Below are 16145 nucleotides of genomic sequence, written 5' to 3' on the forward strand. Positions count from 1 at the left end.
GAGAGAATGGGCGCGCCAGGGCTTCCAGCCACTGCAAACGAACTCCAGATGTGTGTGCCCCCTTGTGCATCTGGCTAACGTGGGACCTGGGGAACCGAGCCTCGAACCAGGGTCCTTAGGCTTCACAGGCAAGTGCTTAACCACTAAGCCATCTCTCCAGCCCAACTTTTGTATTTCTTAATAGGACCTGGTAAGCTGCATCTGTGGCTTTTGTATTTCTGAAGGCTTGTGCTTCTCTCAATCTCTCTCTCCTTGGGCCTGTGAAGGCAAGCCAGCTTTTTCTGCCATTATAGAACTTCCCCTGGATATGTAAGCTTCAATAAATATCCCTTCCTCCATAACAGTACCTGGTCTGGAAGTTTATCTCAGCGAACCTGAAGCTATCTGATAAGTGGACTGAGATGAACCTGACCACGCGGATGTTGATCTTTTGGAACCTTTGTTTCGGAGGAATAGACAAGGACTTGATGCTTGCAACTGAAGGTGTCTTCTGGAGTGGTAAGCCAAATTTTATGGACTATTCTGATGACAGTCTGAGAATGCCAAATACCGACAGCATTAAACTTCAAGGCTTGGCTTATGAGCTTTCTAAGGGAAAGGAAAGACTGCAGGGGACTTTGTTGGAACTGGGCAACTGGCATAAGGGCTGGCTGTGTCCTGCTGCCCAGGCCCAGAGACTTTAATCAAAGTTAAATTTGTAATGGACTGGTGTGCTTTGCTAGAGATATTGGACTGAGAGATTTGAGATTTTGGGGGTTATTTTTGTTTGTTTGTTTTGGTTTTTCAAAGTAGGGTTTCACTCTAGCCCAGGCTGACCTGGAATTCCCTATGGAGTCTCAGGGTGGCCTAAAACTGATGGTAATCCTCCTACCTCCGCCTCCCGAGTGTTGGGATTAAAGGCATACACCACCACACCCAGCTGAGATTTAAGATTTTAAGCTACAAAAAAACCTCAAGCAAGTTAAAATTAAAGGCACTAACACTAATTTTAGGTTATGATGGTTCAATTTTCATGCTTTTGTCTCTCCTTGCTATGCATTATATCACTTAAAAATGTTTACTCTGTGCCTTTATATGTTAGAAGTGTTTCACTTCTTTGATTTTTACAGATCTTAATATCTTAAATTGGTCAAGACTATGGGGACCTTTAAAATTAAACTAAGTACAATTTATATATAATGTGGAATGGTTATAAATCTATTGGGACCCAGGGATAAAATGTGATAATTTAAATGGATGGCCCACCTCTTGGCAGCTTGTGCCTGGCCCTCCCCTGCTGGTAGTTGGTGGGCAGTCCACCTCCTAGGAGACTGCTGCATGGCTCCCTTGGACTGACCCAGATAGGGACAAGGAAGAAGTCCACCCTCTCATGGTGACTGGGCTCACTGATATTTTTCTTTCAGTCAATACCTTTTCCTGTGCCTGCTGGGCATTAGCACATGCCAGGGAAAAATCTACACATACAATTAGCCATATGCTTTAATGCTTTGCCACCCTTGGACTACCTGACCAAATTAAAACAGATAATGGCCCCTGCTTCATAAACAAGGACTTTGTAGATTTTCTCCAGACCTGGGAATTCTCACATTCCACAGGAATCCCATAAAACCCCTGGGGCCAAGCTATCTTTGAAAGATATAATCAAACTCTCAAGTCTCAATTACAAAAAAAAGGGGGAATCCTTACCCCCACACAACCAACTAAAAAAGGCATTATTTGCCCTAAATCTTTTAAATTTTTCTAACAATTTATAATGTGTGATGGTTATAAATCTATTGGGCTCCAGGGGCAGAATGTGGTAATTTAAATAAATGGCCCCCAATATATTCAATTGTTTATTTGCTTGTAGTCTACATTCTACAGACACCTGGCTGGACTCAGTGCCATGTGCAGACCTTAAGGTGTGAGGGTGGGTTTCAGATTTCAATTTAAAGATAAAAAGTGTGCCTAGCAGGAGTTCCTGAAGTGTGCTGTGGCTTTTGGCTTTAGGCTTGTACTTTTAATGTCTAATTATCCTTCATGCTCACAGCTTTAAAATAGCTCCTGAGAAAGTTCAAACTGTGCATCCCTTTAAGATCTTGAGCTTGATTCTTATCCTAGATAGTTTCACCTGTTAGATGCTCTATATAATAAGGTTAAAAGTCAGAACTCGTTTGGAGTGTCATGTAGATTTTCAATGGATTTATGTTACTTCTAAAAAATATAATGACAGTCAACAGCATTGGGAAAATGCATTTAAGAGATATGTGACATAATGATAATATTTTCTTGGATCTGATTCAGTTATATTCAGAGATTTTGTCTTTGCAAAATAATCATTTTACTTTTGATGCAGCTAAAGCAGCTGATGACTTAATATCTGCTTTTAAGTCTGCCTTGCCTGGATGGAATTCTCTCACTTCTTGGATAGGAACTTTACTGCTACAGGTGTGTGTCTTTTGCTCATTCTGTGTCTGCTGCCCATACTCGTTAAATGCCTTTTGAGATCCATTATGGATATCCATGCAGAAGTACATAGGATACAGCTAGGGACGGATCCCGGCTTCCTGAGACATTATCTTAAAGCCCCTGCAGAGGCTGGTAGTCAAAAACTGGCAAAATTCTCTCAAGTTAGGTCAACTTAAGACAGAGCATGAATGATGGCATACATGTTCCGATGATGGGTAAGGCCTAAGTATCATAGAGGACAACCTAAGACAGACACAGTCTTTCTACACGGATGCCCAGAAGGGCCTGGTTCATAAAAATTAAAAAAGGGGGAAGGAATTGTCTAAAGCCATTTGGTTGTATCCATAGCTCTGGCCATTTGACAGCAAGACTTTAGCACCTACATGTAAGCAAGATTATACACATTCAGTGTTACTGATAAGAGCTGGCCATTCCTTAAGATTTATGTTTGCATTGCTGAGATCAAAGGTTTGTTTGTTTCCCAACCTTGGGATAATCTTTTGTACTAAGAAGTGATTAAAGTACCAAAACTCAGTAACAGAAAGGAGTTTTTTGATAAAAACTTATGTAAAGCTCATGAAAATTTTGTCCATGGGGAAACTTTGTAAAAAGAAAAAGACCCATTTGGGTACCAGTGAGGGACCTAAAATATCTGGGCCTCCTCAGCTGCTTGCAGTACAGTTGCCCATATGACCTAAAAAAAAATTGCTCAGCCACCTTTCCCATCCCTGTCCAGCTTTTCCCAATGTTTCCTCTGGAACTTGCATTTGGGCCCTGCTTTCCCCTAATAATTCCAGTATAGATGTGGGGTACATTCATCCTTCCTTATGTACTTTTAATACAACTGAGCCCAGTGCTCAACGCTGCCCGCCTTCTGGAATGGTTTATATTTGTGGAAACGGGATGGCCTATAACTTTCTGCCCACCAATTGGATGGGCCTTTGTGCCCCAGCCACCTTAATCCCAGATGTAGATATCATTCCTGGAAGCTAGATCCCCTGGCTGAGGTAGTCCTACAAAGCAGGAGGGGACTAAACCTACTAATGGCCAAAAAGGGAGGCATATGCTTGGTTTTCCAGGAAAAATGCTGCTATTACACCAATAAATTGGGAATCATCCAGGACAAGATTAAGAGGCTCCAGGAAGACTTGGAGAGGAAGTGGTGGGACTCCAGGACAGCCCACTATGGATGGGCTTACATGGCTTCTTACCCTACCTCCTCCCTCTACTTAGGCCCCTCCATCCCCTCCTCCTTATCCTCACTGTTGGGACTTGTGTAATTAACAAAATTACACAATTCATGCACCAGTGGCTAGAGGCAATAAAATTCCATCAGGTTGAGATGCATTACCACAGGCTGACAACTCAGGAATTAAGTTCCTCACATGACCCACTGCCACCTCCTCTGCCCTCCATGTGACCAGTGACAGGTAAGATCTCAGACTGACTGAGACAACATAAGACAGGCCATCGAGTGGGTTCTCAGGGAGCTAAACACATGATACCCAGTGACGGGTAAGATCCCCAGCAGGGTACAACCTAAGACAGGGGCCATGGTGACTAATGCTCTTACAAAAACAAAAGGGGGAGATGTTGGGCCTTGAGAGGCCTGGACGTGAGACCTAGAGGAACTTCCTGAGCCTAGCTAAAGTTTGGCGACCTGTCTCTGGCCAGCTAGGACTTAGCAAGATGCCTAATGGCTTCTTGCCTGCTACTTCCGTGCAGAGTTGGAATTATCATTTCAATAGTCGCAGTTTACTATTGGCCCTTACCTCTTCCCACATCCTAAAATCCTCGCCTTCATTCCCAACATTATATAGTCAACTGCTTGTAACAATAAAGTGAGTTCCTGCTTCCAAAAGACTCCCAACTCAGTGTGGTTTTTCTCTGGTGACTAGGAGAGGTTTAGAGTCTTCTGACGCTCATCCTTCTCCTCACCCCCTTGGGAGGAACCATCGGGCCTGGTCCTTCCTTCGGCACTACCTATCCACCAGGGAAGAGCCCAGCACATCCCTACATCAGGGAAATGCAGATTAAAACTATGTTGAGATTCCATCTCATTCCTGTCAGATTGGCTACCATCATCATGAAAACAAATGACCATAAGTGCTGGCAAGGGTGTAGAAAAAGAGGAACCCTTCTACACTGTTGGTGGGAATGCAATCAGGTCCAGGCATTGAGGAAATCAGTGTGGAGGTTCCTGAGACAGCTAAAAATAGGTTTACCATATGACCCAGCTATAGCACTCCTAGGCATATATCCTAAGGACTCATCTCACTACCTTAGAGATACTTGCTCAACCATGTTTATGGCCACTCTATATACAATATACAAAATATATACAATAGCTAAGAAATGGAATCAGCCTAGATGTCCCTCAACTGACGAGTGAATAATGAAGATGTGGCACATTTACACAAAGGAGTTCTACTCAGCAGTAAATAAAATGAAGCTATGAAATTTGCAGGAAAATGGATGCGTCTGGAAATGATTTTACTAAGTGAAGTAACCCAGACCCAGAAAGCCAAATGTCACATGTTTTCTCTCATATGTGGATCCTAGCTACAAATGATTGGACTTCTGTGGATGTAGGAATGAAACTCAGTAGCAGAGGCCAGTAAGCTAGAAAGGAGATATAAAAGGAATAGAAAGGGTGGGAGGAGGGGGATTAATAGGATGGAATTGTATATATGTAAGTAGAAGAACAGATTAATGGTGTAAAAAGGCCTAAGTGAAGTCAGGGGAAGAGATGGAGTAAAGGAAAGGGGGAGGACGGGCTAATCAAAATCTAAGAGGCTATAAAAACCCTACTTTTTTGGACAATGGAACACAAAGGAACAATAGATACATACTAGAAAGTTTTCAGTGCCAGCGATGGGATACCTTCCAGTGAGTTGTTGGCCAGGGAGGTCCCTGATGCCCCCAAAACATTACAGGCCATTGCTGAGGCCCTTGGTTTCCCACCAGAAATAGATGGTTAAGACCCTATTGCTGAAGACTCCACATACTTGGGTTGCAAGGTCACTGAGAAATCCTCCTGTAACTGAGCTGAGAACCTCCTCCATGTAGACCAGCTGACAGAAAACTGGAAAACAGCACTCTGCATCCAGTTCAATGGGAGAGAGAGAATTCACCAGTGAAGATACTCAACAGTGGACACTGCAAGCCTTATATTTGGCCAGCCAGACCAAATAAGCCAATGGATGCAATAGTGGCACATCATTATGGGGGAAACAAACCATCCTCTAATTTGACTGGAGGCCAATTCCATGGGAGGGAATACATCCCTGATACTGAAAACCTATAACAGGGCTAGTCATGACCCTTAGTGGTTTAACATCTGTTGCTATCTGGCTAAATGTATATACTATGCTCACCAAACTGCACAGTAAGCACTTCTCTTAATGTTCATACCCATATATTAAAGCTACTCTCACTTTTTGTTAGAGAACCTTCTGTTTTCAGATGGCAGTGACCTTGGGATGACTCAGAAGGCACCATGGTGCTAAGAAGAAATGACAGAGGAGTGTTCAGCAATGAAATATCTCTATCACACCTTCCAAGGCTCAGGGTCCATTGAGGAAGAGGTGGCAGAAAGAATGTAAGAGCCAAAGGAAGGGTAGGACTCCTCATTAAGTGCTCCTCCAGACACATAATGGCCTGTATATCCATGACCTCACAGTGCCTGATACTATCTACATAAGACCATCATAATAGGAAAAAAAAATCATGACATCAAAATAAAAGAAAGACTGATTGAGGGGGGGGATATAATGGAGAGTGGAGTTTCAAAGGGGAAAGTGGGGGGGGGGTGATGGAGGGAATTAACATGGGTTATTGTCTACAGTTATGGAAATTGTCAATTATAAAGAGTTAAACCAGGGCTAGAGAAGTGGCACCATGGATATTTGGCACACAAGAGTGAGAAGTTGGCCTAGAGAGATAGTTCACCGGTTAAGGCGCTTGCCTGCACATCATAAGGAGCCAGTTTCAATTCTTCAGTACCCACATCAGCCATATGCACAAGGTGGCACATGTGTCTGGAGCTCATTTGCACTGGTTGGAGGCTCTGGTATCCCCTTTCTCTGCCCCTTTCTCCCTCTCTCTCAAACAAATAAATAAAAGTAAAAAAGAATGAGAATTCCACACCCCACATCTGGAGGGCTTCTGCAATACCTGTAGCAGGATGGAAAGTGGAGGCAAGAGAATTCCCCTGAAAGGTCTGGTAAGATGATAAGTGAGCAAGGAGAAACCCTGCCTCAAACAAGGTAAAAGGTGAGGCCTAACACTCAAAATATGTCATCTGACCTGCACTTAGACACATGAACTACACACATGTGTACACACACACACACACCAAGAAAACAAAAGCAAAGAAAGACAAAAAAAGAAAAGAAAACAAAGAGGAAAAGCAAAAAAAAAAAAAAAAAAAAAAAAAGAACAAGAGTGTGGAATAGGATCTTACAGGGTAAATTTAGCATGTTCAGGCTGTGACAGGTGGAAACTAATTTGAATTACTGCATTTTTTTGGCTATATTTATTTAGTTGTTAAAAACTATTCTTACATAGTATTTCACAGAAGAAAGCAAAAAGGTCCTGTCAACCAAAATATAAGTGCAATTTCTTATTTTCTTCCATTTAAATTAGATAGAAACAGAATAAAAATTAACAATTATCAATTTACCTTGTTTTAGCTCTGTGGGGGAATAATAATCCAACTCAGTACTACAGCATACTAGGACATAATTTAAGACCCTACTATGCCCTTATACCAACACACTGAGGTATCCACCAGCCCAAAAGGGTTATGACCACTCCAAAGAGCTATGGAGGAAGCCAAAGATATGGAGGCCATGCGACATGGGCTCCGGGTAGGAAAATCATGTTCAATGCCAAGTTTTAGTTCCTGGTTCCTCTTAAATTGCTCCCCATTGAACTCATTTAATTTAACCTGCTCACAGTTAACAGACTCAGAGAAAGTAATGAAATCCCCAAACTTTCTGAAGTCTGCAAGGAAGCAAATACATATAACCTCATTACCAGAACTTCATAGGGATGCTCAACAGTGTGAATTCAGTTCCCTCTATTTCTTCTCAATGTCATCAGAAATGTGAAAGAGCGGAAGCAGTCTAGAAAATGATGGATGGATGTGCCTACACCAAGGACTTGGGGTACCAACTGACAGCTCAGCTGGTCATCTGGTCAGTAGAAGATTATTATATTAAAGCAGGCTTAAGCCCCAACCCCATCACTTAAAAATGACCCAGACTCAGCTGACAAGAAAGCATAGAGACTTCACCAACACTAAAATAATTTGAAAACCAATAAGCAAATGAATTTTTCCCTAAAGACTAGGATTCAATTTCCTATATAAAACCCCATCCACCCAAATTAAAATTCTTATAACTCTTCAATGTAATTTTTTTCTTTGGCCCATGTAAAAAAGAGAAAGCAAATGGCATTACTATTCTGACATCATGCTAGGCACATTTCCATAAGCTCAGATGTACTTTGATATTACCATTATGGAAAGGAAATTGATGGCCCACATGGCAATTAATTTGCTCAGGTACCACAGCAAATATGTGATAAAACCATTAATTCTGCCCTACTCCAAAGACCTTTTCTCTGCAATGTCACAACTTCTCTCAAAGTATGATTCCTGGGACAGTAGTGTTTGCATTTGTGGGAACTTGGTTAGCACTTCAGAATCTCAAGTGCTATCTCAGCATACTGAATGTGGTGCAGCTTTCTAACCAAATGCCCTGGAGCTTCTGCATGAGTTTAAGAAGAGACTCTACACCACACCATTGAAGCCAGGAAAAGGAGTCTCTTTCCCACAGGGTAACAGCCTCAGCTCCTGTGGTGTTAAACCTCATTTAGCATCATGACTCTTGGACCCAACATACGATGCCACACAATGGAAGGGAGCACACAACTCTGTTTGCATTCGGACTTTTTTTTTTTAAGTGAAAGTGAATGGTCTTGACAGAGTTCCAAATATTAGTAAGTTACACTAACCTGTCTACTAACAATCAAACCCTAAAGACAAGCACAGCATAACCTGATGAGTCAGCAGGCCCTCTGATGGTACATGATAAGGAAAGCCAAATATGGGATTTGCTTCTGGAGGGAAATCCAGAAACATGCACACCTGAAGATCATAAGTATTTGCTATGAAAACCATACCAATGGCTCAGGGAAGAAAACACTCTGTTGCTTGGTAAGGTGTAAAAGAAAATCTAGACTAGCTAAAGACAGACAGGAGCAAGAATTATACCAGATGTTTTCATCAGTAGCAAGATCCAACTTGAAACTAAGGCCCTATTCCTGTACTTCCCTTTTTTAAAACTTCCCCTGAGTAGTAGCCAGAATGGATTTCTTCCTATATTTCTTATTGAGATGTAGGTGGTATTCCATAAAATTTGCCCTATTAAAGTGTGCAACTCAAGAGTTTTTTAAAGTAATGTGACTATCACCATCTAATTCTGAAACATTTAATAAACCCCAAAAGAAATGCCATACTCATTCATGGTCACTTCACATTTCCCCCTCTCATTTCATGCACATTGTATTTTCCTATTCTGAACAGTTCATAATGGAGTCATGTAATGTGTGACCTTTGTGTTTGTGGTTTTTTGTTGTTGTTGTTGTTGTTGCTCACATAGCAAATTTTCAAAGCTAATCTATGTTGCAGCACGAATCAAAATTTCATTCCTTTTGTGGCTAAACTAGGTGACGGACACTTGGTTTCTTTTACTTTTTAAGACTAATGCTGCTATCAATATTGATTTCAAGTGTTTATCTGAGCAAGTTTTCAGTTTCTTTGGGTATATATATCTAGGACAGGGATTGCTTTTTGGGTAACTAGTGTTTAACATTTTGAGTAACCACTTGTACAGTCCACATTCCATCAACAACACATAAGCAACTCCAATTCCTCCGTTTTGATCATAGCCATCCTGGTGGATAGGAGGTAGCATCTCATTGTGGTTGTGACTTCCATTTCCCAGATGACATATTCTCACATTTCCTCAAAGAAATAGCTATACAAAACTCTGCCTACTTTTAAACTAGGTTATTTGCTGCCTTATTGTTGAGTTGCAAGAGTGCTTGTTATTTTTGAAACTCCAGTGAATAACCCTCTTCCAGGAAAGTCTTTCCCCATAATCCAACATTCTCCAACCAAGCCTGCACTTTATTACATTTCTCTGCACCTAGAACCACTATGGTCCAAAGGGTCAGCAACACTGGCTCTCGCTCCTCTGGTGAACCAGTCCTCCCCTTTGTTGTCACCCTCAGTGTTGTGCCTTCACTCCTAATTACTCACAAATGGCCTTCTTACCATCACTAGAACTAATCTACTTCATTAGTGAATTTACAGAATCAAGAAATAACCTAACATGGGCTGGAGAGATGGCTTAGTGGTTAAGCGCTTGCCTGTGAAGCCTAAGGACCCTGGTTCAAGGCTCAGTTCCCCAGGTCCCACGTTAGCCAGATGCACAAGGGGGCGCACGCGTCTGGAGTTCGTTTGCAGAGGCTGGAAGCCCTGGCGCACCCATTCTCTCTCTCTCTCCCTCTACCTGTCTTTCTCTCTATGTCTGTCTCTCTCAAATAAATAAATAAATAAATAAAAAGAAAGAACCTAACAGGTTCTTGGAATGACTAGGTCTCACACTGTTCAAGGCACAATCTTGTATGATGTGAAAATCATATTCATACATGCACAACTACTAGTTTTCACATTCCTACTTTATCATACCATGAGGTATAACACTACTTCTTTGTAGGAAAGTAGGATTGCACGGTTCACATTCTCGCAGTCCAGCCCCTTAACCACTACCACCTTAAAATGTTTCCTTCTAAGGTAAAGAACAGTAATCACTTACTGAGTTCAGATCCATAAAATGCCCTTAATATCTTAAAGATATACTAGCCAAAACTGTCTCAACAATAGTGGCATTAAAATTTTTAGAATGTACTAATTCAGTAATGATTTCCAAAAAAATACATATTGTCTCAAAAAATGCTGTGTTCTGGAAAACACTGACCTAAATAAATGTAACTGACTGTTGTTGATACTATAAAGCTGAAGTCCTTCCCAAAATCTTTGATACGATTCTGTGCATGTTGAAAATCTTTATAAGGTGGAAATAACAGACAGTGCTTCCCAAATTGATTTGCCCTTTATGAGAGCACACATTTTAGCATCCACCCCAGTAGCATTCTTCCAACCTACACTAGGAACTGCTCAGATAATTCAATTGCTGCTCAATTCTATCAACTGGACAGCAACTGAATACAGACCATGATTTCTACTAGAATAAGAAAACAAATTGGCTTTGTTTTCAAGTGCTACCAATTGATAGTCACCCTTCAGTAGGCTACAGAAAATAAAACGTACAACTAATGTGTTTGTAATGTTTAAGATCCATCTGGAATTCTGAAATTGGAAAATGGTGAAAGGTGTGAAAAAAGGAATCTTAAGATTAAACTAATGCAGTATAACCAGTGCATTTTTTTTGTTCGTTCATTTGTTTGTTTAAAAGCAACCTTTAGAAGGGTGGAGAATAGTTTCCAGAGTGAGTCTTCACTTTCTGTAACCCAATAACAACAGCTCTGCTGACCAAAAAGAAATGAAGTATCATAATGACTGTCTCACAACAGACACTAGAGGGAACACAGATACCTGGGAGTCAGCCCTGAGAAAAGTAAACAACAGTGATAAGGAAAAGGCTTCTCACACTTGGAAAAAAAAAAAAAAATCCCAGCAGTAAAAAGGAGGGGCAACACCCAAAATATAAACATCAAGTTTTGGGAAGAAGTTTTAAAACAAATGTTTCCTACTTATGTTAACCATCTTAATGAGCTACTGACTACTAAGAATGACGATCCAAAGACCGTGCCTTTACCAAGTGCTGATTACAGTCAGGAAAGCAGGCTTGGGCCTCACAGCTTTATCTACTAAAACATAAGTGGTATACTTGAGTTTTTTAATAGACTCTGATTTACTGATAGCTTTCCCTACTGTTAATCATTTTTAATGCTAAAACAAAGCACAAATGGAAAGCTAAGATAAAGTGTGATTGTGAGCTAGGATTTTATTTGGCATAGCAATACAAGAATTAATAGTGACAGTGTTGGCTGACCATATATACCCAGCCCACTTGGTGCTACATTCCATAAAATTTATTTCTTCCTTAGGATATTATCTCATTTCAGGAGCTCTCCTAAGTCAAGAAGGCTCCTGGTGCACAGCAATAAAATTCAAGGCCACAATCTAGGTCATAGTAAGGTCTCTGGATAGGACCCTGTATGGTTTGGGGAAAATAAAAATGCTTAAAATTGGGCTGAGCCCAAACAATGCTTGATTTTAAAAGCTAATTCATCCTGGCACCCTGTTGAAATTAGACAGCTGCTCATAAAAACTACAGGTCACTGCTAAGGCCACCATCCTCCAAAAGACCTGGAAGGCCTTTGCTAGGTCAAACCACAATAGGTTACCTATCCTAGGGGTATATGTCCCACTCCCCAAAAGGCCTACATAAGCTGTCCATTTAAAGAAGACAACAGGGCTGGAGAGATGGCTTAGCAGTTAAGCGCTTGCCTGTGAAGCCTCAGGACTCCAGTTCGAGGCTCGATTCCCCAAGACCCACGTTAGCGAGATGCACAAGGGGGCACATACATCTGGAGTTCGTTTGCAGTGGCTGGAGGCCCTGGCATGCCCATTCTCTCTCTCTATCTGCTTCTTTCTCTCTCTGTCTGTCGCTCTCAAATAAATAAATAAAAATAAACAAGTTTTAAAGAAGACAACAATGAACATTATTTTAAAAATTGCAACCAAATGATTTTACTTGTCCTGTAATCTACAGTCCCAGCTGTCAACACTGCATAACCACCATTCCACAAATGATTTTACTTGTCCTGTAATCTATAGTCCCAGCTGTCAACACTGTGCATAACCACCATTCCACAAATGGCTGAGATCCTCAAAGGAAATAACATAGTTGTTGGTTCTACCCATACAATGATTACTGATCTCAGTCCACCCAGCAGTGCTCTAGAAACCAGGAACTAAGTCGTCTGCTTTATGATAAGGAGGAGGAATCTGATTATTCTGAACAAATTTATTCCTTTGAAGAGCATCCATAATCATTAACATTGGACAATAGAAAGTGGCATAGATGCTAGGCATGAGGATGCACACCTTTAATCCCAGTACTCAGGAGGCTGAAGTAGGAGGACTGCTGTGAATTAGAGGTGAGCCTGAGACTACTGAGTGAACTCCAGGTCAGCCTGGGCTTGGGGCGGAGGAGGGCAAGTAGCATATAAAACAACTTCCTGGATTTCTTTCTTTCAGGTAGTATGTAAAATACTAAAATAATGACACTTTGGAACAAACTGTACTTCTCTTGCTCTCCCTCCCTCTAGAGTTTAGTGATTCTACAGACATGTTCTGGGAAATAGTATTGACATCATCTGAAACTAGCAGGAAATGCAATTTGCTGGACCTCCACCCTAGACCTAGAGAATCAGAGACTGGGACAGAGCCCAGCAATCCTAAGCAGGAGAACCTGATGCTTGTCCACATTTGAGAACCTCTGCCCTAAGCTTGCAGAGGATTACCTGGGGTGCCTCAGGAGCCTCATTAAAACCCTTAACTGGGTAGCAGACAATCTCTCCTCTCCTTGACTTTGGCATTGGCTTTTAATCTCCAGACAGACTTCACCAATGAGGGGTTGAGTGCTTCATTCAAGGTCAGTGTTAGGAACTGTCCGAGTTCCATCTCAGACCAGCAGATTTCTTCATCAACTTTGGATGGCAAGCAAAGTTTTTGCTTACCTGACCTCTGTGGAGCCCAGGGCTACTAATGCAGTCCTAGTGGTCTTGTACACTATACCACACTGCCTCCTTCAGACAGACAGGAGGGATTTCTAACACATGAACTCAAGAGAAATGGATTGGAGGCGGGGTGTAAAGTACTTCTGAAGGCCATAGCAACTAAGTCTATTAGAGAACAGTACAGAGTAGGGTGGGGACAGGGCGAGATTCGGCATTCCGTTATGATCAAGAGTCAGTTAACTTAAAAACCGAATACAGAGGAGGAAAACTGCCTTTCAAATTTCCAGTACCTCGTCCTGGTCTCCCAACAAGTCTGCAATAGAAAGGGATAAGGTCCTGATGATCCCCAGTCTGTAGAAAACGGAAGTTGAGAGTAGCTAACAGTCTATTCATTAGCCCTGCTATCAGCGGTAAGGCTTGCATGTGACCTCAGGTCACTGATGCTAGAATCTGTACACCATGCAATTCTCACATCTGGAATGTTTCCCCAGATGGACTATCCCCAATGGGAAAAAAGAATACAGGAAAAGATGCAGCAGAAATGGTGAGCCCCCCAGACATGCATGGCACTTGAGCAAGGTATGGGTGCCCCTTTAAGAACTTAGCTCACAAGCCAAACAACCAAGGTGTTCAGCCAAAAAAAAAAAAAAAAGAGAGAGAGAGAGACAAGAAAAAGGCATTTTTCTAGCCTGCATAATCATTTGTGGACTGATTCTCAAGAGCAGCCGCCCGGCAGGGCGAACAGTCTTACTGCCTGAGCTGAAGCTCCTCTCCACCACCCCACCCCCATGCCCCATGCAGGACAGCTCCGACTCAGACTAGTACCGGAGCAAAACCCCAAAACTCAAAGCAAGAAGTGAGGAAAGTGGAGTCTGGGGAAGCCACGGACATCCTCCACACTCTTTCAATGCTGGTTCCAGAGCCCTGGGAGCACCCAGAACAAGACCTTAAGCGATGATGAAATGAGAGGGATGGATGTTCTTTGGATCTGCTGGCCCTATTCTTCCCCACCCAGTCCCAATAGAAGAATAACAATGTGGAGAGGGTTCCTTGCGAAGCCTTGAGGCAACATCAAGGGCAAATACACTCCTCCCTTCTAAGGAATTGCATGTCTTTCTCCACTCCCCAGCTGGCCCTCCAGGTCCTACAGTAGGCTGGGCTGGAGTGTGGGCAATTGTCAACCTGGGGAAAGGCGTGGGGGTGGGGGAGTCCAGCCACGTTGACAGGACGTGTGTGTGAAGCTTGAGGCCCGCGCCCTTGACCCTGTTTTAGGTTGGTCACGGTGGGCATCGCCTCCTGCAAAACATCCCCTGGGGCAGGAAGCCTCAGTTTTGACGACATTGATGTTCCTAGAAGAGGGCCGGGGTCACAAAGACCGCGGTGGCTCTCAGCTCTCAGCTCTCAGCTGGGGGCGGGACAACTCAGACAAGGGGCGCACAAACCCCACTTAAGTTGCTCACGATGGGGCACCCAGGCGGCACCCTTGGGGGACCATGCTACAGCGGGGACAGTGCGGGCAGAAGGGCTCCACTATTAACTTTCTCAGAGAAACGGCTCTCGCCGGAGGCTGTCCAATTTTGCCCGCCTAAAGGGTCCCAGGTCTGAAGAGACCGGGGAACCGAGACCCCTTCCGCATGCACAGAGCAGCCGCCCCGAGGCGGGGGTGCAGCGGGGTCTCCCGCCCCCCGCCCCTGCCCCGGAAAGCATCTCTCCCGGCGCCTCCGCACGCCGGCTCGGGTCGCGCCGCCGAGCCGCCCGCCCGCCGCCGCCGCCGCCGCCGCCGCGTGCCGCCCAGTGCTCCCCGCGCCGCGACCCTACCGTGCAGCCTGGCTCGTGCCCGGGCGGTGCCCGCGCGCGGCACGCGTCCCAACGGACGCGGCTCCTCCCCCGCGCTGCCCCGCGCCGGGCTCCGGGCTCCGAACGAGGCAGGGCTGCTCCGGGCGCTGCTCCGGCTCCGCTCGGCGCGCGACGAGGAAGGCTCGGCGGAAAACTCCGGCAACTCCAACTCCCCGCGCCCGAGCGCCGCCGCGCGCCCGGCTCCAGCCGCTCCCGCCGCCGCCGCCGAGCGCGAGCGCCTGCCGAGCGAACCTGCCCCCGCGCCGCCTCTGAGCATGCCCAGCGCCGCCCCGGGCCATCCCCCGGCGCGGGGCCCGGGGCTCCGGGCGGCGGCCTCAGGACCCCGCGGGCTTGGGCGGGCAGGACGGGAGGGGCCTGAGCCCGGGATCCGCGGGGAAACGGCCAGCTAGGAAGGCAAGGCGAGCTCCGCGGCCCGTGGGAAGTTTGTGAGCTAACAAGGTGGGGTGTTTCTGCGAGCCTCGGAGCGACCTGGACAGTCTATCCCACCCCGGCCCCCGCAAAGAAGCCCTTGGCCCTGGCAGGGGGATCCCTATTCAGTCCTCTTGGCGCGCCTCGGGTGGAGAATTAGGGAGCGCCTGGGTCCTGGAGAGCGGTGTAGTGAGTGAAACAGGTAAGCAGATGCAGAGTTGTCAGAGCTCTGAAAGCAGAATGGCTCTACATGCTCAAGGCCTTCATGCCAGAATTCGGACGTGGACTCTGATTTATTTTCAATAAGTGGGCAAAGATCTCGACATAAGATATTCTGTTTATTGAATCTTGAAGATGGATGCTGTTTGTCTAAACCCTAGACCAAACCAAACATGCCTGCGTCCCTTTGGCTGCTCCTGAGTTTGAACCAAGGAATTCTACATTCTTGTAGCAAAGAGGCAATGAGTGCCCACTGTGTTGTAGCGAGTCGCTGGCAAGAGTCCAAGATGATTCACACTCCCTTCAAAGTGCTACAGGAAATAGGTTTTCCTGACAAGAGAGCTACTGATAATTGCAGAAGTGTTCAAAAA

The 16145-nt window shown here is 44.4% G+C and overlaps 1 protein-coding gene across 1 annotated transcript in view; it reads right to left on the bottom strand.

The window, feature by feature from the left end:
• Positions 1–15187, bottom strand: part of Stxbp6 (syntaxin binding protein 6) — a 336345-nt gene extending 321158 nt beyond the window's left edge. The window contains exon 1 of the mRNA XM_045154208.1: positions 15109–15187. The gene's annotated coding sequence lies outside the window, so the exon portion shown is untranslated. The remainder of the gene's footprint in view (positions 1–15108) is intronic.
• Between the last annotated feature and the right edge of the window lie 958 nt (positions 15188–16145).

This window comes from Jaculus jaculus, chromosome 7, assembly GCF_020740685.1.
Source record: "Jaculus jaculus isolate mJacJac1 chromosome 7, mJacJac1.mat.Y.cur, whole genome shotgun sequence".
NCBI classification, from domain to species: Eukaryota; Metazoa; Chordata; class Mammalia; order Rodentia; family Dipodidae; genus Jaculus; species Jaculus jaculus.